Source organism: Lycorma delicatula, chromosome 10, assembly GCF_047948215.1.
Source record: "Lycorma delicatula isolate Av1 chromosome 10, ASM4794821v1, whole genome shotgun sequence".
NCBI lineage: Eukaryota > Metazoa > Arthropoda > Insecta > Hemiptera > Fulgoridae > Lycorma > Lycorma delicatula.
Genome location: NC_134464.1, coordinates 20,664,270 through 20,689,960, shown reverse-complemented (window position 1 = coordinate 20,689,960; position 25,691 = coordinate 20,664,270). Strand labels below are relative to the sequence as shown.

The 25,691-nt window shown below is 28.7% G+C and overlaps 1 pseudogene; it reads left to right on the top strand.

Moving 5' to 3' along the window:
• The first annotated feature begins 279 nt into the window (after window positions 1–279).
• Window positions 280–25,257, top strand: LOC142331662 (uncharacterized; annotated as a pseudogene).
• Window positions 25,258–25,691: the final 434 nt, after the last annotated feature.

Genomic DNA, 25,691 nt, shown 5'->3' with positions numbered 1-25,691 from the left:
TATATGAAAACTTTATTATTATTATTAAATGCCGGCTTAATATATATTTTTTTTTAATAAATTACAATCGGTTCTAAGAATTTTATGAAAATTTCTTTACATTTTTTATTTTTACATTAAACCACTTAACCTTTCCGTGAATGAGAAATTATTTAATAAGTATAATGTGCAATATTATACGTATGTATATATATTTTTTTTCCAAGATTATATCGAGATATCGTAGGTATTAAAATATACATTTGCATGTGTTGGCATCACTGATAAAATTGTGGGAAAGCTCTGTTAGGAAGATATGTTGTAGATGTTCTAATTTTATTATTGTGTACTTGTTGGTGGTTACTTTGTTTATCTGACTGAGTAAGTAATGTTATGCTATTCTAATATAAATCAATAGAATTTAAGTTTGAGTTTTTTTATATTGATAATTGGTAGCGTGAGCTTTAACCAGTCATGTAAATTCATTTTAGTTCGTTGTAAAATCGTTTTCCTCAAAAGGAAAGTTCAGCAACTTGTATAATCACATTTAAAGTGTGAGACTGTAAATTTCATTTACCCCATGAAAACACAAACTGAACTTCAATTTCACAGTCCTTCAGAAATGATTACACATATATCATATTTTAATGCCCCAATCTTTAATGCTGTTCTTGTTACAAACCAGTTTTATCCGAGACGCCACTAGCCTTCTCAGTAGAATAGGTAAATAACCATTACAGTTAAGTTTATCTATTGTGCCAACTTGCTCGAACTTGGCAGGATGAGTTGCCAGATTTGTTTTACTCCCAACCTTACTTCTAAGGCAATGATGCAACTAGCTACCGTTAAGAAATTTCTGTCTAAAGAAAGAATAGATTTTTAGTACATAATTATTAATAGTACTTGAACATTAATTCTTCCTATTGTTTATTAACTTTTAATTTTTATTAGGTAACTTGTAGTTAGAAGTGATTATACATTGATTGAATAAATCCATGATCACTAAATGTGAGTGCTATCATATCCTTATTGATGCTAGGAGACTTGAGGGGTTGGTCACCTCACTTTAATTAAAGTAATTATAATGTATTATTAAATTTAAAATTTACTATAAAATATATATATATATACACACACACACATATAATTTGAAATGTATGGCATGATGTAGAACAAAGATGTGTGTAAACAAAGATTTACAAACCAATATTATGAACCTATTTTACGGACATATAATAAAAAGAACTTCAGTGAACCTGTGCTTATTGACATTTATATATTTAAACCAGCTTGCATTGTTTTTTGAATTCTGCTTTATCATTAATGCTAAGTTAGTATTTTTCCCTTTTTTTTGGTAACCTTTATTATAGTGGGCATGTTGAAACAAATAAGTATTCTAAAATGGGGCGTACAAATTAGAAAAAGTTTTTAGATAACAAGAGTGTGGGCTGGTGGTTCAGCTTATAATGGGATTTATTAATATCTTTTTAGTGGGGGGTTCCTCCATTAAATCCATAATGGCAGCTTCCAACTCGTGATGTTTTGTAGTAAACTGTAATTAAACATATTTATTAAATAAGTAACTTATTTGTATATTTTTAGTCACAGCAGCCAAGTGTTATAGTGAGTGTTCAAATCTTATAACTGGGAGATCTTTATTTCTAGTTCTTAAATAAGAAATAGCAAGGTGATCTCTGAACAGGATGCAGATAAATAATTTTTGTTTTAATTTAATTTATTTAAAAATTTATCTTCAGAGTAATTATTTATTATTGCCAACATAAATGAATCAATATCAAATATAACCTCATTCAAGCTACTATAAAATATAAAGAACTATCGTTAGGTAATTATAAGAAAGGTGTTTATGAGAGGTGTTTGGAGGAATCTATTTAGTAATGTTAATTGTGTTGGGATCCATACCAAATTCTTCTAGCATATTAAATAAAGAAGTGCTATTGATTGAGTTGTATGCCTTTTTGAAATCTACGAAGACATTTACTTAGTTTTTATGCCTTGTCATTTTTCTCCTTATTATTGTTTTAAGGTTTGAGATTTGTTCTGTACATGATCTTACTTTTCTGAATCCTTCTCTGTATTCTCCTAGTTGTTAAGTATTTGATTAATTCAGCAATATTTTGAAAGGTAAATATTTTTGTTTGTCAGAGGTAAGAAGGAAATACTTTTGTCTTTATTTAGTTGTGTTTCATCTGCTTATTTGTATAGTCGATGTATTAATGCATTTTTTCAATCTTGAGGGATTTTTCAGATTTCCATATCTCTTCTAGCAAGTTCTCAGATTTTTCTTGGTTGTTTTCATGATTGTTTCTGTAATTTGCTGCAGTAAAATTATTACTTGCTACCTTGTTATAAAATTTCTAGCTGATTTTGTCTGTTTTGATTTAATTATTTTGTTTGGATTTTTCAATTCAAGTTGCTAGATTTTGGAATTGAATTGTTACCTTGGCTTCGTTGTAGTTTAATAATCTTTCAAAGTACTTGCTGGAATTTTGCAATTGTCTTTGCTGTTGTGGCCTAATTTTCTTTTTTTACCCTAAATCAAAGACTGTACAATTGCTATTTGGTAAGTACGTTAAATTTTGGTAAATGTGTTAAATTTTAAATTGTATTTATTTATTTAATTGATATTGACAGGCATGAAACCTGTGAATACAAAATAATATTAAAAAAACCAACCTAAGTTCATAAAAAAATTATAATTCATAAGTTAGAATAGCTCTTGATAAGGTTAAGGTATTAAGCGTACTTTACATAGTATAGGTGGCATAGTAATAGATAATCTATGTGAGTTGATTGAACCATGAACATTTTGAAAATTATACCAATCAATGTAGTTAGTATGAAAGTTTAAAAACTGCAATAAATTAGGTTAGTCAAAATAATTACTAAAAATTTTAGTAGCAAATATTTAATCTGTCCTGATCAGAAATTACTTAATTCTTGGTATTTTTAACAAATTAAAAATATGAATAAAATTATGATTAATAATGTGCATAGAATCACTGATTTTATATGCAGCACATGTAAAAAAAATTCTATGTGGTATTTCAGGTAATTTTAATTGCAAGTCAGCAAAAGGTCACCATACAACAGAGTTTATTAATTTTAATTTAGTACTTCATAAATGCATGACCTAAAATTTGTAGAGAATGTTAATAAAATTTATCGTTTTTAGTGACTTACAGTATTACCAGTTTATTCATTGAAGGATAACTTGCTATCAAAACATACAGCTAAGTGTTTAATAGAAGATACCTTTTGTATTGCAGTATTATTTTATATTATTCAGCTGCATAATTATATCAACATTTTCAAACCTTCCAAATTGAATATGAAATTAATTTTTTTAAAGTTAGCAGAAACACTATTTTTCCTCACAGTTCAATTTGATTGGAAGTAATTGAATATCAAGTAGATTTGTAATCGGCTTAAACAATTTCATATATCATCTGCAAAAAATTAAAAAAATGCGAATAGATTATGAATAAACAGTAACTTATAAATGCAATGAAAATTTGGGAACCCAAATGCATGCCTTGTCTTAATCCATATCTAACACAAATAGGCTTAGAGATAAAATTATCAATTTTAACATAAGGAATTCTGTTTGTACGAAATGGATGTATCCAAGACAACAATTTATTATAAAATTCACACGCAGCAGGTTTTTTAATAAGTAATTTGATATTAACTACACAATGTCACAACGAAAATCATTATAAAATGCATTAAGATATTAAAGATTGATTGAAGGACTTAGTTAATAAAAAAAATAAATTGTAGCAAAATGTTAATTATTCTTCAATGAAATAGCCTGTTTTTGTAGCAATGAAACTTTATTGTTTAGTGTGGTTAAGCAACAGCTGTGATATCTCTTCTAATATGTCTCTTGGAAAAATGAACCTGCAGATCATCATTTTCAAGGCTAATATCTACCACTTCTATCCACCATTGATAGTCATACACACAAGTAATAGAGTCTTTTTCCCTAAGTGAAAGTGGTGCAATACTTGACAGCAGATGATGTTCTTAGTCCTTGGAGTCTGAAGTAAAGTAACATCTTACAATGCCTTCTGACACAAGAACATATTTTTGGTAGTTTCTAATACCATAATTTTTATGGAAGTGATACACCCAAAATGCTACAACCAGCATCCAATTGTTCAATTTTGTGATGTGGGGCAATATATTGCTCTTGGTTTTTACATTCGTGTAGATCTTTGTTCTGCTGAGAAAAAATACTTTTGAAACAGTTAACAGCAAAAGACTTTCCAGGTACTAAATTTAAATTTGGAAAAATGTGTTCTTTTAGAGCTTGCTCTAATGTTATTTGTCAAGGTTTTCTTAACTGGTTTTTTTTATGAGTTCTCAAAGGGTTTTGCAACAGAACTGTCAATGCAGGTGACTGAATGTTGACAAAAACATTTTCATGATATTTACAAACACTAGTGACATCTGAATTAACTTGTAAAAAAATAAGGTGATTTGTTTTCATCAGTAAATTCACAAACAAATTTTAATGAGTTCTTTTGGCACTGTACCAGTACAATGTTTTGACACTCTTCATTTACATAAATTCCTATGGGACATTGTTCTTCCATTGTTATACTTGAAAAATAATGTAAAAGTATAAATAATTAAAAAATTTGCTAATATAATAATGAAAACTTATTTATTTAATAAACACTTTCAAAAACAGGATAAAATTTGTGACACTTGGTAAAGATGTGAACAGGTCACTGACTAATGTCAGACACACCAGTCTGTAACTGCAAAGCTAAATGATGCAACATACATAAATGAGCATGTTGCAGCATGAATTTTCCTGATGACGAAATGAATTCAAGCGCCTGTTATAAGATGAGCACTGCAATTGAATGGTTCAAACAAGTCTATTTCAACTGTAGTATTAAGTATAAAAATATTAAATCGCCAAGAAGACAATAAATCCCTTTTATTAAGTCAAAATTGTATTGCTTGTAGCAAGTTTTTCATGATTTTTGAGAAGTTATAATTTTTTTATTGGCACAGTACACAAGAAACTATTTTATTTTCCATAAGCATCTACAAAAACACTGCAAGCGGTGCAAATTTGAAATTTTTATTACCAGCCCGTCAAAATTATTTGAAGCGAAAACTTAAATCATGTAAAAAATTAGTTTTCAAAAATGTAGGGTTAAGTATTATATCACTATTGATATTATTTGTGGTAAAACTACTAACAATACCTACATGTAAAAAAATAATTCAAACTGTACTACTACCCTACCACTACAATAATTATTGTAGTTAGTTATGTAGTTAATTTTATCAAATTTTAACTTTTTTTAATCCCATGTTGCTGTATTTATTTTATGTTAACCATTCATTTTTAATTGAGCACGATAGATAATTTTTATGTGTGTAAACATGTAAATTTTGCTGTTATGTGATTGTATTTTTGTTATACCGTATTGATGTTTTTATGAAAAATTTTAAGTGATTTATGTATACTATAATATGTGGTAGTTTTTCATATTTATAAAATAAGAATTAGTTTGATTATTTAATATTCCAGTCCGAAATCATATCATTGTATACAAAGAGATTTTTGTTCATCTTGTACATATGAAAAGATAATTAATAAATTATCATGTAATCAGTACAGATTCATTAAGGTGTGAAAAAATAATTATTTAAATGAATTATCATAAATCTCTGTATGCATGCACCAAACATATTATACAAAGGTTTTACTTGTTATTTGTTTTTAGCATACACACATAATGTATACTGCAGGTTATCTTATTATTATAGATAACACTGAGATAGTATTTAAGTGTTCATGTCAAAAATTGTAATAAATATTAATTTATTGTTTTAATAATTAGTTTATGATTATAAAAAAAATATTAAAATTAATAGATTGCACCCAAGATTTTATATAGATATATATATTTACATGTGTACACATATATGTATGAATGAATTAAGTACTTCATGTTTACAAGTTATTGATAATTAAATGATTTTTTTTTTTTAATTTTCATTGTTACTGATGAGCAGTTTAAAATTTATTTAATTACAATAGTTTTGTACTGAATAAAACATGGAGATATAAATTTCTTTTTAATAATAATCAGTATACGCTGATTTTGTATGGTTTTGATGCACGAAAAAACCGAGATCCTCATCAAGTTGATTTCTCTGAGAGTAATTTTATTACACAGCCAACGTTTATCGATAAACAAAGTGATCAGTCGCTGTGTGGAATACACCTGTCTTCATTTCATTCTCCTTTGTAAAGCTGTTAATTAGATATATAGCCATTTCTAAGAATGGCTGTATTAGGTTGTTAAACAAAAATAATAGAAACTTTGGGACATATACAGAACTTTTACTTTGAGTTACTACTTAATAGATTTTAGATTCTTAAAAAATAAAAACTACATAGGGAGTAATTTAGTGACCCACTGGGTTGGTCTAGCAGGTGAACTCTTCATCGCAAATCAGCTGATTTTGAAGTTGAGCGTTCTAAGGTTCAAATCCTAGTAAAGGCAGGTTACTTTTATAAGGATTTGAATACTAGGTCATGGATATCAGTGTTCTTTGGTGGTTGGGTTTCAGTTAACCATACAAATCAGGAATGGTAGATCTTAGATTGTACAAGACTAACTTCATTTACATTCATACATATCATCCTGAGAAGTAATATCTTATGGTGGTTATGAAGACTAAACAGAAAATAATGATGGGGTAATTTAGTACCTTTCGTTGATAAACAACATAACCTTTCTGCAGTAATACGGGCTGTACTACTGTACCAAACTGGCAAGACTTAATTCCAGGAACACTTGACTTTGTATCTGCTCTCACATAGAAACCTCAAGCTGGGGTCACTGTGACTTAGTCTTTTGATGGAGGCCTCCTTCTATCTGTCTCCTTAATCCTGTCTTCCTACGTCGTGTGTTATGGGGAATTGGCTTTCTCCTAACAGTCTTCCAAGCATCCATTCCTCTTCTTTGTTTGAAGAACAGTGTATATATAGCTTACAACTGCCATCCAATTTTCTCTGTAATGCAGCATCTTCTCGATAACGCCATCAGGACTGAAGCTGCCTATCATGTCTTTAAGATCTCGTCTCGTTCTGCCACTGACTGCACACAAAGAATGAGTGTTGTATATCGTCTGTTATCATTCTGTGTAAACAGGCGTGGAAGTAGCCTATTTACACAGAAATTATTTTTTTTTATTTACACAGTAGCCTATTATTATTTTTTGACAGAAATTGGATAAGGTAGAAGTTCACCTTTCCATGCTGTCGCTCAACCCATTGCTTCACCTTCTTTATCAGTTGACAGTCCATCTGTCCCTTTCGTCCTTTTTCCACCTCTGCTGCCAAAATACTCAGGTTATTTTCCAGGCTTCCGTTTTAGCCTCATTCCCTCCGGTTTCCTGCTCAGTGAGATGTTTCAGCCTTCTTTTCTTTGCTAGGAGGTCAATTGGGATTGCCCTAGATATCACAAGTATTGCAGTTTCAGAGACTGTGCAGTATGCATAGGCAATCCTTATTGCTCCTTTTCTTTGAACTTGGGTTATACTTTTTATGTTTTTTCTGATGTCCATCATATCTCCCCATGTCTCTGCCCCATATAGGTTGATGGACTGGGCAGTCAATATAAGAAGCCTTTGCTTGGCAGGACTAGGTCCCCTGACAGTCGGCATGATTAAGCTTAGACCCACCACCCTCATCGATGCTCTGTCCACCACCAGCCTAAGATTGTTTCAAAATGTGAGCCTCCTGTCCAACATCACTCTTAGGTATTTAACTGATTGTTTCTTCTGAATTTCTTTGTCTTGTACCTTCATGCGGATGATTGTGTCAATCTCCTTTCTTGTTAACCATACCATCTCTGTCTTGGCAGTCGTGTGCTCCAATCCATGCTTTTCCAACCAAGAACTCTGGAAAAGCCTACTTGGTTTAGCCTCATCCGATTAAGCTCTGTAGTAATTCTCCATGAATTACTACTTCATGATTTTGTCTGATGGCATATTGGTTTGTTTGAAACCTGAAAAAACTAATTATTATAGAACCCAGTGGGTTAATTTAGCTTAATTATCATAAATCCTTATTCAAATAAATACAGTATAGTATTCAAATCACTAAAGCACAACTAAAGGTTTTTTTTGTATTCAGTTACTTTATTCAGTACAAGTCTATATTTCTATTGGTAGTTTATTATTTTAACAGCATTATTTTATGTAATTAAGAATTGTACTACTGTAATGGAGTAATTAAGAATTAATTTTTAATTGTATATTTATGTTAAATGTAATCTGTGTTATTTGTTATTGAATAAATTATTCTTATTAATTATATAATAATTAATGTTAAATATTTGTTTACCTATTGTTAAGTAAGGCCTACTTATATATTTATATTACCAATTATGATCATTAAATCTATTTATGATATATTGTTATATTGTTTTATAATTAAAAAAAATAATAAAATTATCACAATAATTAACAAAAATAAATTATGATAATGCGTTTTAAAAATTAAATATCGATCTTTTTTCAATGTTGCTAGATGTGTATAAATTATTAGCTCACTTCTTTGGTTAATTTAAAAAAAAATATATATATAAAACTTTTTGGAAAAGTTGTAATATCATGTGTGCTTAATCAATTATGATGTTATAGATTATGTTTATGACTATTTTAAAGTGTTGTTTTTACAGCATGATATAATTTGTATTTTGTTGGATTTAATTCTAATTTTTACATCTTCATTGTTTTATCTTTTTTTTTAGTGTATTTCTATCCTCTACTAAAATAACTATTATATTAGAAAAAGTGTGCATTAATTCTATTTTTATTTATTTTTTAATTAACATGTGCCAAATAGTCAACTGGCTGTCCAGTTAGAAAACGCTTTATATTTGTTTATAATATTACAGAATCAGAGGGTGTGACCTAGTTTTATGTGATGTAGACTTTAAAAATTACAGATTCCCTTATTGGAGTACCATAAGTTATTATTGGAGTTTAAGTTGTTAAACTCCCTAAATTTGACCTTATATAATCCAATACCTACTGTATTACTATTTTGGCTTTGTCTGATATCTTCAAATAGGAAAAACTAGTTTCTGATCAATTCCACAGTTGGAGTCATGACTATATTTAACTTCAATAAAGAAGCATCTTCCTCATCAATAATGATTGGAAGCAATTTTTATAGTATCTTTATGAAAGAAAAAGGATGTAGGATAAGAAGGAAATGGATGATTAGATGAAGGATCTGGTTGAGGTAAAAGTAGATTACTATCTTAGTTAGGGTCAAGAAAGATGAGTGTTAATGTTGTAGCACTACAACTTAATTTTCCATGATTAACAATCCAGAAAAAAAGAAGTCCAAAGAATGTAATAGTATTGGAAGAACCTGTAAGAGGATCATTCATCCTTTGGGATATCAAAGTAGTTACCGTTTTGCCTAGGAACATACATAAATTAATTTAGTAGTGAAAATGTAATTTTCATCTAACAGAATTGTTCAAACTATACTGAAAATGCAATTATTTATTTCTTGGTAAAGATGTTTTAATATAACCCCTTATTAATAATTTTTTAATCTTTTAAAACTGTTTACCCTTCAGTTTTTAAGTTTTATTCTTTAAAACAGTTGTTGTTAACAAATAATGAGGATAAATAAATTCATCTTGTCTTCAAACAAAAATTGTTTTTCAAAAGAATGAATGAATAATTATTATCATGATGCATATTTGCATAGCATTATTTATTTTTTTTTTGGCTCGAAATGTTATGTACAGTTATGCTACTTGAAACATATATGTACTATATGAAACATTTAAAATAATTTCTATTAATAAATTATAAAACAAATCCTAAATCGTATTACCTTAAAATTTTGGTATATTTTTTAATATTTTAGGAATTTTGGTATATTATAAAAACAGTATCTTCACAAATCTCTATCAGAAAAAAATCATGTTGCAGAATTAAATTTGATCAGAATTGGCAAAAAATTAAATCACCTTTGCCAACTCATCCTATCCAACATTGTGGCAAGTTTTCATTGTGATACTTTTAATTTTATTGTAGTAATGTGATTGATAGCCATCTTGTTAATTGTTATAAATCATTCTGGTTAAGAGATGCAATGATCAGCTGGACTATCAATAGTTTTCCAATATTTTTTAGTATATTGGCTCATAGTTTGACACCTCACAAGGCTCGGTTTTTGGGTCAAAAGGGGGTGGTCGGGGGTTTTTGGTGGGGGTAGGTAAAATTTATCTGCTTGAAAATAGGTTCAAAAATTTTGGGGGGGTCGAAAATGTATCCCCTCAAAAAGGGTTCAAAAAAATTGAGGGGGTCAAGGGATCCAGAAGGACCCAGGACGCAAAGATCCTGGGGGATTTTGGGATCGGAAGAGTAGGGGCAGAGAAATAGCAGAAAAGGTTGTCCCCCTTATAAAGTGTGCAAGGACTTAAAATAATTCTCGCTTACTTCGGTGAAAAATTGTTGAAAAACTTTCAAAATCTTTGTTTACTGTTATTAGTAGTGACATTACTGACATGTAATTCCCTGTCTATTCTACTTAGAATATTTCTTGTCTAACCTCAATAACTTACACACTGGTTATATGTGAAAAACTAATGCACACAGAAAAATCAAAATTGTACAATCCGTAATCCAAAATTCATGAAACTCTAAACACTTCTTCCGTAACCTTATCTAGTAAACCACATTATTTTTCCTCAATCCTTCCCTTGACTTGTTCAAACCCAGGACAATTTTTGCAATTTCCAAAGTAGCAAGCTTCAGTTGGATTACCACACTACAAACATCATAATATCTTTGGATCATTATGTTTCAACAAAACAGTTTTCATTACCGTTTTATAAACAAACAATAAATTTAAAATTATACTTATACTTTAAATTATACTTAATGCTGTTGTATGTGTACAGTAACATTGCCTACACTTCTCACATTTTTACAGTTAATAAGTGCTTTCAGTTCAGTAATTATTACTTTATATTGTTGAATAAAAGTACAATCTGTAGCATAACTAGCCGGTCAGGGCTTGCTTTTTTCATTCGTTTATCTGTAGCCAAGGGGTTCCACCCCCTGGATCCCCAGTGCATTTGTTATCCTCAGATTATGAGAATATTAAATATTTTACAAATACTTTTAAAGAAAAAAGAATTATTGATTAAATTTCTGTTGCCCTGGTGTCAGAAATATAATGGAATAAAAGGATTTTTTTATGAATATCTTAACCCCCAGGGGGGCTAGGGCCTCAATTTGTAACTTATAACATTTCCAGGGAAAACACAAATATATCCTGAAAATTTGAAAGCAATTGGGTGGTTGGCTCTTGTGTGATACTGTTAAAAAAAAAAACAGACAGATTCACAAACTTTTGCATTTATATAGCATAATTTTATGTTGTTAATTAATACTAATCCCTTTGGCAGAATAGTAGTATTTAAACCGTTTCAAGTAAAAGGTTCATTAATCCCAATCAGGCACGGAATTTTTCATATGCTACAAAATTTTTATTCCATATTCACATAACAAGCTTAGAGTTTTTCAGGTGTCTATCTACAAAAGATTTTGAGTCTTTGAGGTCATCTACAAAAAGAAAATTATATTTATTATTATTAAAATTTCTGTTAAAAATTTATCTACTTTAACTGTATCTTATATTTAAAAGGCAGACAATGATCAAGTCCGTTATTTAAACTTTTCTGTGATTGATTATAATAATAATAAAATATTTGACAGAATTTTAAAGATCACTGGATTTCAAACAATTTCCTTTCAGTGTGTTTGGAGAAAGAATTTTTTATAAATATCTTTAATGAATGAAATTCACATGATTCCACATTAAAAGTCCTATAATACTACAATACAGATGAAACATTACAACAGATTATTGGATTAACATTACAAGATTAACTCTTTGCGTGACTGTCATAAGAATTGTTAAATTCTTTTTATAGGTTTCTTTGGACATTACTGTTCTTTTTTAATTGTCTTAATTGTATTTTAATTCTGTTAAAGTACTGTTATGGATTTAGAAGATCATATAACAGGAGAAATAAGAACTAAGCAGGGTTGACCCCCTTCCTGTTTCTTTTATTAGTAATTTGAAGTAGAAAATATATTTATTAAATTAAAAATTACTCTATTATGTAACATGAAACCTAAGATTTTCCTTAGTCAAATCCCTCATTTAAAAATCATCATTATTATTATTTGGTTGTTGGTGTGAGTATCTCTTCCTTCTCTTTCTTGATATACCACATTTGTAAACATGTTCAAAATGTAATATTGTCTCGTTTTTTTAATCTACCTTTATTTAGTACTTTTACTTTTGATGTTTAACACTGATTAAGTTAGAATCTTCAATTTTTTTATAGTTGTATGTCATTACACATTTTAACCATAAATGTTTTAATCATGTTTCAACCTTCCGTAAGAAACATTTTACTATCAACAGATTTTATCTATTTATTCTATCTCGGTTTTTTCTTTTCTTTGGTGAATTTTTGTTAATAAAGATATGATTTAGTGGATTTTATTCAGAGATATGGATGCTCAGTTTCACTCAATATAAATCTCAGTTCCAAGTAAGACTTTTTTCTGCATTTACTGGATAGAGACATAAGAAAAGTTACCCTTACCAAACCTTAGAATTACTAACTGGCTGGACAGTTGGTGCAGTTGCCATCACGCTAGCTTTTAATTCATCTGGTCTTGGATTTATATTAAGTAAGAATCAAACAATTTTTTAACGTAACACCATCAGAAAAAATATTCTATGTAATTAAGCTTAACTTGTTCAAAATAAAGTTACAGCTTATAAATTAACAAATATCATACAAAGAAAAAGATTATCTACTGCTAGAGGAACATGAAATGAATCCAATAACAGACCCAAAAAGTGGTTTAAAAGTGTTGCTCCAGGCAATAAATATCCACCTCACCCATAATCAATTAGGAAATCAAGATTTTTTAGTGAGGATAAGGGGATTATATTACTGATCAATACATGCTACATGTTGCAAAAAATTGTTTTTCTCCAGTTACTAAACAGTTTACAGGTAACAAGCACAGCTTCCTTTAAGTAAAATTCTCACATATCCAGTAGTGCAAAACCCATTTATACACCCTGCTGAAAAATGTATAATTTTTTCTATACTACCAGTTGAACAGTTTAAAATCAAACTCTATAGACTAAATACAGTTACAATGTGCAATATTCTATAAATTTAATTAAAGAATGAAAACATAATTGACTGACGGTTCAATTAAAAAATATTGGCCCTATTGTAAGATTACCAGAAACAGCACACCATGCATCAACTTCTCATCATGAAGTAGACACTAAAAATCTGGTAAGGATTTTCAATAATCCAATACCGGGTATACTGTACCGGGTATTCTGTATTAACATCCCCAGATAAATGAAACTATGCCTCATCTGACATGAAATATAGCATTAGGACTATCTGTTTATCAACAACAGTTTTGAGAAGCTATCACAACAATGAAGATTTTTCATTCTGTTGACTTAAAATGTTGCACAGTTGTTATGCAATATGATTTCAAATTCAAATCATAAATAATCTTAAGACAAAATACGTATTTTATACTACCTTGTGTTACTTATAGATTTTTTTTTGGAACAGCAGAAATTCTTCTTAAATATTGGTTCAAACTGAGTATGCTACTCTTTGCCGGAATACTGGCATACAGAAATTTTTTCCCAAATATTTGACATGTTTTTCTGAAAGGATACAGTACGCAAATAAGCTTCCACTATATAGCAAACCTTCCTCTTTCAAATAAGGCATTTTATAAAAACACAACTGCAAAAAACAAAACTATATTGCACTGAAGCATGAACAGTTTACAACTGATAGTAATAGATGGGTGTAGTAACACACAACCAATAATGGCACTATCACTATCAGTGACAATTGCACCATTAAAGGCGACACTGAAATAACTGCAGTTCGAGCTGGCTAAAGTCAACTTTAAATCGTTAATGTTTTAATTACAGATATGTATATCTTATAATTTACAGATCAGGTTCTTCTCTTCCACCATTTGATCACAATGGTTTTTTGGCTAGTCTTGAGTTTTGGGATAAACCAGTTACTACAGAAGCCACTACTTTACCAACATCCAGGATGACAGAAGTGGGCATCCTGAGTAAGTCAAGTAAGCTAATCTAATGTCTTATGATATTTATTTTTCAATAAACATTTATTATCACTGGTCACTTTTAACTCTGTTATTTATAGTAACAAATTGTTGAAATATTGTTAATTATTCCAGTTTAGCACATACTATTTATTACAAGATAATCTAATTTTAATTTCTGATATTAATAATAATTACATTCCACTTGCAGCACTTCCTGTCTAATTCTTTTCTTACAGTGTTCCATGATATTTTTTTGTAAATTCCTGTAACAATTATAGTGAAAACTTTCAGAGGATAAATAACATGTGATAAAATTCATTAATCAGCATGACAAACATGATAATAATATTTTTTTAATACAGTAGTTTACATATGATAACATTTTTTTTCAGTAGTAAAAATTATTAATGTCACTTTCAAGCTATGGTTGAAATTGTTCTTTCAAAAGCTCTTATGGAACTAATTATGCAATTCTTTCATCAATCTAATTTAAGATAGTCTTCTCTTATTAAATTTCTTGATCAGTGTAAGAAATTATTCTAATATTCTTTAAAAACATTAAAAATTATTAACAATAACAAAATGGTACTCGCGTAAAACAATTTCTATACAGTTTGAAAGTGAGTTATTTAAATGATAAATATGAAAGCAAAAATATTTAATGAAAGATGTATAAATAAAACAAAAAAAAAAATAGAATACAATTCGCATCTAATTTCATTTTTGACATCATAGAAAATACACAACTTCCCAACTCAAAACTGTTACCTGCGATAATTTAGAACTTCAGTGTATCAATATCAATGTTGATAACTAATAATGAAATATTATATTGATGTAGTAAATAGTTTAAAATTAAATTAGTTTCATTTTGTCTTCAAAAACTAATCATTTTACAAAATTCAGTTTACAAATTCACAGTTTACTACTGAAATCCATGGGCAACATGACTGAAAATCATTGAACAGCAGTGAAAATAATGATCATCTCATTTCACCAGTTTTAATCCTAATTTAAAAAAATTAATATTGTACATAATTTTTATTGCAGTGGATGGACATAATTGGCATTCAACTGCGCGCCCTTCATGTGAAATCATATTCTCAGGCAATGAATCACGATCTGGTCATTTTGACTCAAGAAATTTAGACTGGAATCAAAACTGTACTTATATATTTATTGGAAAATTCAATGATGTTGTTCATTTATCCCTTTTCAACTACAAACTCAAGTAAGTAAGATTTAATTTTTAAATAGCAATTATTGATAAATTTTAAATTATACATCATTTATATGACAGCATTAGCTGCTTTATATTAGGAAGGTCATGGTAGATCAGTAATAGAATTCTTACAACTAAGCATTAATGTATTGAATCTGACACAGCTTACTATAATAATGGACTATTCACCCATATTATAACAAATTCTAACTCATTTATCAATCAGTATCACTGCATTAATCATCAAATACAATTGTCAGTTTGTTAAATATTTATTTTCTTATATAACACCATACTAGATCTTTAATTATTCAATCTTATAGTCAATGTTCACTTTACTTGTTCTTTTGAATCTGTTTCTAGAAAAATAGGTCACCAAAGATGTTTTTTTTTTCTTTAGAATGATATAGATCCTATGATTCTTACATCTTACAGCAAAGATATACAATATTTTTATTTAGTTACTGTTTAAGGGATTATGAACTATGTACTTTATACATGAGCAGCTGTCCCAAAATTCTGGTTTATTTAAGACACATTATTAGAAAATAAGGAAGAGTTTCTTCCTCTGCAATTGTTAAATCTAGTTGATTTTAGATAGTTTATAAGCAGGGTTAGTATAAATCCAAAGGCTATTACAAAACTAATTCCTGATTTGCCATCCATTTTATTAAGTTCTGGGATAAAAATAGTTTTGTGATTTCTGAACTTTAAAATTAATTTTTACAAATTTTGAGAAAAAACAATAGAATTTTGACAGACAGGCTGTGAAGTTCTGTTTAAAATAGGTGCTGAAACAACTGAGCTTTTTCCACTAAGATGGATTTATAAATCTATATGAGTACAGTGCTACAATATTACCACTACATAAAGTTGGTTTAGAGTTTGCTTCTTTTTTTTTGAGAAGCCAACAACTTATGTGATTTGTTTTTTTAAAATATAGTTATAAAACATTAACTTATCAAGAAATTATTTTCAATTTTCTTTCCCAATTATATGTCATTTTTATTTTTAACAAGATAGTGTCTGTTTATGTACTGCATGAACATTAATGAATTTACTCAGACAAGTATTTGGTGAAGTATAGTTGAATTCATCAGATTAGTGGCTGCCCTTCAGCCTTTATATTTTTTCTGTAGTACTTTAAAAATAGATTACTAGACTAGTCTGAAGAGTCTAGAAGATTTGATAACACACATTATTGAAGAGATCAGTACTGAAGAGTTCCTTTAAGGATCCAGCATTTATTCTCAGATTAATTTTTCATTTCTGGAGGATAAGCAAATTTTACCAATCATGACTATTCTGATTGAATAAAATAATTCAAGTAAGTTATTTTTTTTTTTTTTTTTTTTTTTTTGTAAAAAAAAATCATTTTACTAATCCTATTCCTTTAAAGTAACCCATAAATAAAATATTTATTAGCAAATCTAAAATCTCAACTGAATTTAAATGTTTGTAAATATTGCAAGCGTGCAATCATTAATGACTTACTTCTACATGCTTACAACTCTCAATCAGTTTGTAGTTTTTTATCAGTGTCTAAACAGTAATAATATTTTGGTAACTGAAGATTTTTAATGTTGCCATAAAATCCAATCAACCATAATTCAGTATTCTTACTGTGGTATTTCTTATATTAATAATGTAATAATGTTGCAGATCACCATCATACCAGTCAATGATAGAATAGTTTGATGGTCCTATATTAGAACGCAACAAACCAATGAAGAAAATTTGTAGCCCATCTATAAAACATGCTAGGGATTCTAGTGGAAAGTGAGTTCTTAATTGAATATTACTTTAGTGCCTAATTATTAATAGAATTATTTATCAACTGAAAGTTAAAATATTAACTATGTATAAATATGAATATATGTAATTATCATATATCAGTGACTGAGATGGTTAATTAATATACCTCTCAATATTTTTAATATTTTAATTAAGTTCTTAGTTTATCTCTACAAGATTTTCTAGAAAAAAATCTCAGTGATGTGCTAAACCAAGAGGGAAAATTAACATGATAAAAATGGCAAAATTAATTTTTTCCAAATAATTATAATCTTCTGCTAGGATGCAATTTGCTGGACTATTTATTAAATACTTAAGTATGATGAGAGATGGAAGAAGAAAACCCTCTATGAAATGATAATGCTGACCAATAAATGTATTTTTTTTTTATATATTGTTTTTTAAACCAGTTATCTATCATATTTTATAACCAATTGTTTAATTATCTTTTAATATATTTCATCTGAAGATAATTGAATGATTATATACATTAATGAAGAGTTCAGTTTTAATATTTATCTGTAATTTACAAAACAAATAAATCCAAATAGTACAGCCTTCTAATGATGATGACTACATTCTGGAATTCCTGGACTATTTCCCATGCTATTTAAAAAATACTTACTATAAGTTAGATCTTTTGTACAGCCATCAATGTGAGGTTTGTTTAACCTAACTAGACAGCTGTCATCTATTACATAAAGGCTACACAGCATTAAAAGTTTTTTCCCTCAACACTAGTTACAGAATCAGTGATTAGTCATTTACCCTTAAAACCAAGTTTATTAGTCCAACCATGTTACATAAATCAAATATTTTATATTGGTATATTTAGTCAGATAATAATAGAATCTGAATCTATAGAGTGTGTATAGATTCCAGACTAGATAAAAATATATTAAATTGTAATTGTAATTTGTGACAACTTTGGTTGCAAAGTACTTAGAATATTTCAGGTAGTGGTATCTTGAAAATAAGGATTAGAACACTAATTATTTAATATACAACCATATTTTTAAAAAAATAATAAAACAGTTCTCATACTTCAATAAAGTTAAACAACATTTGAATTCACTAACGACTGATTAAGTGACTCATATTTCAGATGGATACCTACACATGCTATATGATTCCAAGTATGATAAAGCATGTTTCTTTAAGAATCTCACCCTCTCCTCGGATTAGTCTTAAAATTCTGGAAGGTGCAATTTTGTCATTTTTACAGCGTGTATTTAAGCTGGCCAATGCAAAATCATTGACCATTAATATACTGCTCTCATTGGAATAAATATACCATGTTGTTTCAAAGGGGATTGCAAGGGACAAACTACTGTTGACTGGAAGGAACTTTGAACTACACTTTCAGCCAGTTTGTTTGTCTCAAACTGCAGCTTCTTCATGGTTTGATTATCCTTTCAGTGCAACTAAATATACCTGACTCTGCCTATACTATGATCACATAGCGATTATTATGGCTCCATCAGATAAAACCAGGCATTTTAATTTAAGTAAAATACATTGTTTTTTTTGTTTTTTTTATTTGGATAGGTACTGCTGATTATTTTATACTGCTGATATTTTTGAACATAGCAGTCAATGCCTCAAAAAGTTAACAAAGCATGTAAATGGAAAACAGCACACCCTCTAACACATTCCTATACAGAATAAATAAAAATAAAAACAAAATGAAAAATGTGTCATATTGATACATTTATTATCTACATAAATAAGCATTCATTCATATTTAACAAATTAAAAGAAGGTGAGTACAATGAGACCTTCAGAACAACAAGGAAAAAAAAATAATTTCTCATTTAAAAGAAAACCAAACACAATAATACCATTGGAATAAATGTAAACTGAACTTCTCCAAGTGCATAATGTTCTTCATCGGTAAAATGGACCTAGCTTCAAATAAACAATAAAATGAATACTATAAAGACCCTCATACCAATATTCAATCAATATTTATCAGCAATTCTGTACACAGAAATCACAAATCCAACAATATTAATAACAGTCCCAATATTTCACACACATGTGCGTGCACACATACATACACAAACACACAACACACACACACAACATTACAAAATAAATGCACAACAAATGTGCACAATTAATGCACAACATTATGAAATATGCACAATGAACATTATGAAATATTTACACATAAAAAACACTAGATATTCATAATAACACTCAATTCAAATCACTAACATTTCAATCACATGCTTAATAAATGTCTGTGCAAAGTGAATAAAAACGATAAATAAAAACACCATCAGAAACAATAGCATTAGTTACTGAGGATGGTTGCAGTGGCAGCTGAAAATGTCTTCAACTTTTATTAAAGCATTTTATTATTCACTTTTATTCATTTTATAGGTACAAAAGGTTAAATTTTAATTAGGTAAAGCATTGATATTCTCAACCATGCTGTTATCAGAATTGGAAGAGATTGCTTGTAATTGTCAGTAATATATAGCAAAGTACATTAATTTTATAATTTAATCTGATGTAAATTTTACAATTCAGCCTTACTAATTGACTGATTAATAAGTAGTACTGGATGCTTAGTAAAGAGAAAAGAAGATGACCAATAAATTTGAACTGTGCTATGTAGGTTTTATATAAAACTGACATTATGATTTAAACGTTGTAGTGTATTTATTGTATAGAAATGTATTCATAATTATTCATACATAATTTACAAATATTAAATATTATAGTTTGTTGAATTATTTCAGTATTATTCTTTTTTGCACACCAGCCCATTTCTATGATTTAGTAAAAAATAAAAAAAATATTTTAATAGGGGTTTTCAGACATCGTTTTGTGTTTCTGGGAACAAACCATACATATTTTTTCCATAATTTATTTTACAGGTTTCAACTGTACCAAACCTTTCTTTCATCAGGAAATATACTAAGCCTCCTATTCCGCCGATTTGCAGCCTTATCCTCACAGCCAGAACAAGAGTTTATAGATGGAGCTTATGTTTTTCATGACGGTAACTATTTATTTTTTTATATATTGTAGGATTTTTAATTTACCATACTTACCAAAATAGAATCCTTTAACAGTTTTAGCTTCAAAATTAGAAGTGTAGATTTAATTTTATCTTTAAATAATTATTTTAATGATTATAATTTAAAAATTTCTTAACATTTAAAATATTTTTTTTTTAACAGGCTAAAAGTGAATTATTATAGTTATTAGCTAGATGTTTTCTTACCAGCAAGTGTGTTAATCAGTGTATAATACAAATAAAATTACAATATTTAAAATTCATATGCATCAGATTATACAACATAAATATTTTGCTGACAATTGTTATTTTTGTGTTTTGGGGTAAAATCTTCAAAACTGATAAGATTAAATTAGTGCCATTCCTATCAGCAAAAATCTGCCCTAAAATATTCCTTTTAATTAATATTATTATGTGTTGTAGTATTACATAGAGTGTAGAAGCTTCTATGCATTATTTAAAACATGTGCACAATTACCCTTTGAAATTTAGGTCCAGTACAATATTTGGGATATTCTATTCATCAGATATAAAAATTGGTGCATTCAATAAAAGTGTTATTTATAGTAAGTGTCTTAGAACATAGATATTTCAAATTTTTTGTATATTTTAGATATCTTATAGTTCAGTTTTTAAAAAAAGCTGACAACAAAGTTGTTATACTTTCCTGAAATTGCCTTTTTTCTGATATTGGGGGTAATGTAATGATAACTAAAAAGTTTAAAAAATTAAAAAAAAAATTATATTTTTACATTTTTTGCTTCCTCGGCTCCAAAACCACCTCCCAAGAAAATTGTTTGATTTTTCTGCATTTACTATATTAATTGGAAAAAGTAAAAAAATTCCACTGAAAAATATAAAACCAACAAAGAGTTACCTAATAAGGTAACTTTAAATAAACGAAATAACGTTTAAAAATTTTTTAAATCAACATTTTTAAACTTTGATTGGCTTCCCCAACCCAAAGTATATTTTTTGCCAGTTGTACTACTACGCTTAAGAAGAAATAAAAAAAGTTTGATTAAAAATATGCTATAAATAAAAAGATAGCTTTTTTCGATCTTTGAGGAAGGGGAAAATTTGGGGCAATTTTTTTTTTAAATAGTACATGATAAGCATCTAAAATAATAATCATCAAAATTATGAGAAAACTGACCCAAAAGAAACTATCTACCCCATCCCCTGGAGATAATGTCCCCAAACCTTTACCAATAAATTGTCCCATATATGTGAGTCTTTGTTACAAATTTCTTCAAAATCAGTCTATCCGATTAAAAGTTATTATTAAGCTTTATTTATATTAAGCTTTAAACATACAAACACACATACACGTACATATGTACAAACATTACATTAAGATTAAGATTACATTCTATTAGCATCAAATGAAATTCATTAAAAAATAGTAATTTTGAAGTTTCAAATCACTCTGTATTACAATTGTCCTGACAGATTTTATTCTTACTAAAATTTAAATCTTTGATTAAACTAACCAATTTGTTTACTTCTTTTTTGTTAACAGAACATATTGGTGGTACTCTACAACCTGATACGTTGTGTAATGTTGATTATTATGGCATGAGTGCTGCATCCCAGGGAACCATTAATAATTCTGGAAATCAACATGTTTTCTGGAACGTTGAAGGTTCTCTTGAATGTATCCATAGATTTATTCCTGCAGCTAATCAAAGTGTTGTTATCCAGGTAAGAGTTAACTAAACCATTCAAAAAGTAGTAAGTATATTTAAAATATTAGGCTTTTCTTCAGAACATTTATCTCATATTCTTCCAAGCTGATTTGAATAATTTTTTTGTAATTTAAATTGTTTTTATATTTATATTTACAGAAAAAATTAAGACTAAGCAAAAATGAAATGTGCAACATGTTTGGTTTGTTATCAAACAATTATAGTTTATATTAAGTTTTTACCCTACATGGTAGGTTTTGTCATGTTATTTTACCTTGCCAATGCTAAATTGTTTTTAAGTTTGTTGTGCACTTTATAATAGCATTGTTATGTTATTCATATCATCAAGTTCACTTCATATCATCAAGTTTTAAATCTGAAGCATAAGATTTTAAATCTGGTGACTTAAGTTAAATATCTATTTTTCAAACAGAATATATGATCTGCTATGTTGTTAAATAGAGGTAAAGCATTTTGTCAACAGTGATGCAAAGAATGAACTGTATCCAAATTCCAAGAAATGCAATAATAAATTATAATGCAATGATATTTCAATGCAAAGTAATGCACTGCATTAGGTGGACTGTCATAACATGGTACGATTGATATCATTATATAAATATGTGTAAAATCCTGGAGTGTATAGATTTGAGCAAGAAGCTGCCAGAAAATATTACAAAAGTTTGTACTCTTGAATTCAATGTTTGTTATCTTATTTCACCTGAAGTTTAGCTGAGGTCAGTAATTAGCCTATTTCTCAACACCCTCTTTCTAAATCCTTTTTCTTTTTACATCAAAAAATCCATTTGATTTTTTGATCCAATCCATCTGATTGGATTCATCATGATCCATCTGTCTTGGAAGTTTGTCTAGAGAGTCCATTTCCTATCTGAGCATTGCACAGTATGCGCAATAAGTAATTAATGGCTGCAGTATTTTATCAATTAATTCAGAGTATTATATTCCTTCAAGTACCAGTGAACTCCAGCCAAGAACCAGAGATACTGACATAGCTAGGGTAATGAATAGTCATGTGGCTTCATTTAACTAGTTTCATTTTCAAGGAAAGGATCTTTTTGCCCATTATCATACATCCATATAATAACACTGATAATCATAATTTTTGTTTCCTAACGTGTGATACATGATTTTAATCTGTTTTTGATGCTAAAACAAATATAAACTCAGAATCTTTCTACCACCCACCACTTAAACGTAAAATGTGTAAATTTTAATTAACAGATTTTTTTCATTTTCCAACGAACAGTTAGCATTTTAAGCTCCTATATTGTGTTTTGTTAGCTCATTTTCTATTGTTTAACTTTGTTAACATAATTTTTAAGCTGCAAATAAATAATACTAGAATATGCTGTGAATAAATAATTCATTCCAATCGAATGATTGGTATCATGGTATGATTGGTATTATGGTATTAATTTGAGAGAGACATACGATGTGATGAAAGACATTCTTGAATATATCATAGTTACATATTGTGACATCATATCTAAAACTGAAGAGTGAGCCTTCATGGACAAGATCAACCATGTCTGTGCAGGTCAAAACAGCTGTGTTGTTTGTATTAAGCACTGGATTTAGGAATGAATTAATTTTGTTCAGTCTTATTGCTGTCTTAAGTTTGTTAACAGTGCAGTGTCAGAATGCCTTGAAACTGTGTAAATGATGTGCATGCCTTTTGTTGTATATATGGTGAGTTTACCATAAAATCAAATAGAAAAACATTACACCTTTAATTAAAAGAGCATATCATTTGTACTTTCAGTGTAAAACTGGTGATCAGGATAAGACATGGGCTCCTCATGCTGTATGCACTAATTGTACTGTATCTTTAAGAGGATGGCTGAAAGGTACACAGAAGGCTTTGCCATTTGGTACACATGGTTTGGCATGAACCAAAGGATCATGTAAACGATTGTTACTTTTGTTTAATAAGTGTGTCTGGAATTTTTTTTAAATCTAAACATACTGTAAAATAAAATATCCTTCATTGCAATCTGCAATCAGGCCTGTACCTCACAGTGAAATTATTTCAGTTCCTGAGCCACCTGTGAATGTATGTTTCGAAAGCAGCAATGAAGAATCAGGCAATACTGAAGAAAACAATGATTTTGATTTATCTTCCAATAAGCCACATCTTATATCACAAGGTGAATTAAATGACTTTGTTAAGGATTTAAATTTATCAAAAAATCAAGCTGAACTGTTTGGATCAAGACTAAAAGGTTGGATTTACTTCAAAAAAATACAAAAATTTTGGGCTTCGAAGCTGACAAAAAGAACTTCCTCTGTACTTTATTGATGAAAATAATTTTATTTATTTTACAAATATTGATGAGCTTATGTTGCACTTAGGACAAGTTCATAAACCTGAGGACTGGCGCCTTTTCATAGATTGGTCGAATAATAGTTTAAAAGTGGAAGAATATTATTCATGAGCCCTTAGTTGAACCCAAAAAAATATTTTTATCCCCTCTCCAGCTCAGCTTGCAGCTTAGGCTTCATTTAAAGATATTTGCAAAACTTTTCTCTACAAACAAAAATTTGACAATTACCACAATATTGTTAATCAACAACTTCATACAGAGCTGTGGAATGTAATATGTCTTTGCAAATACATTTCCTCCACTCACATCTGGATTTTTTCCTGGACAACCTCGGAGATGTAAGTGACGAACCACAGTGAACATTTCCATCAAGACATTTCAGTGATGGAAATCCACTATTAAAGAGAAATGGAATACTAACATGCTAGCCGATTATTGTTGGGCATTAATTCAGGATGTGCCTGAGACTATTTATAAAAGAAAAGCACCAGCGAAATCATTCTAACACAGGTATGGTCATGCAAAATTATAAATTTTACAAATTTTAACTATATTTTCCCTTAATTTTTTTTTTAAGCATAATTTATTTAAAACTAAAGGTGATAGAAAAATTGTATTTACAGATCTGTAATATGTGCAAAAAGCAATTCAAGAAATGGTATCTCACTTAGAAAAACATTTTTTGTCTATCAGTGTAACATACAAAACTGCTCATTGCTTAATCTATAAATTTCAATTTTGAAATTTTTAGATTTTTCTCTAATAAGAAAATTAAATTTATTAAGTTTATTTCAAAATATATTTTTTTTATTTTATAATTTTGTACAGGTGCATGCTCAGCTTGGAATATAAGTTTCCATAAATACTCTGAACAAAACACTGATAGAACTGGGACAGAATTATACACTTTCTGTTCTAGAGATGGATACAAAAATTATTCACTGCCATGGAAGCTCAATATTGTTGTTATAAAGTAAGTAAGATTTCTTTTTTTTAATATTTTAAAAGCATTGATTTTTTAAATAAATATTATCATATGTTTAAATTGTTCTATCAGGTAAATTAATTTAATATTATATTCACCACAGTCATGTTTGATTCACTCTTCCAGGTTTTCTTGGGTTCAACTTTCAGCTTCTCCAACTATACTATAACTCTTCATTAACCATCACTTCTCATTCACATCTTTTCTATCATCATGATCACCAATTTAAATCTATCCCATTGGTTTCTTTTCATTTTCTTCAAATCTTCAAGGCCTTTTTTGTAATCTGTTCATCCCTTTTATAAACATGTTCAAACTATCATAGTTTAATTTTCTAAGTTTCTCCAGTAGACTATCCTTTCCTAGTTATTGTCTTGTTATCTAATAAATTACATCCTGTCAA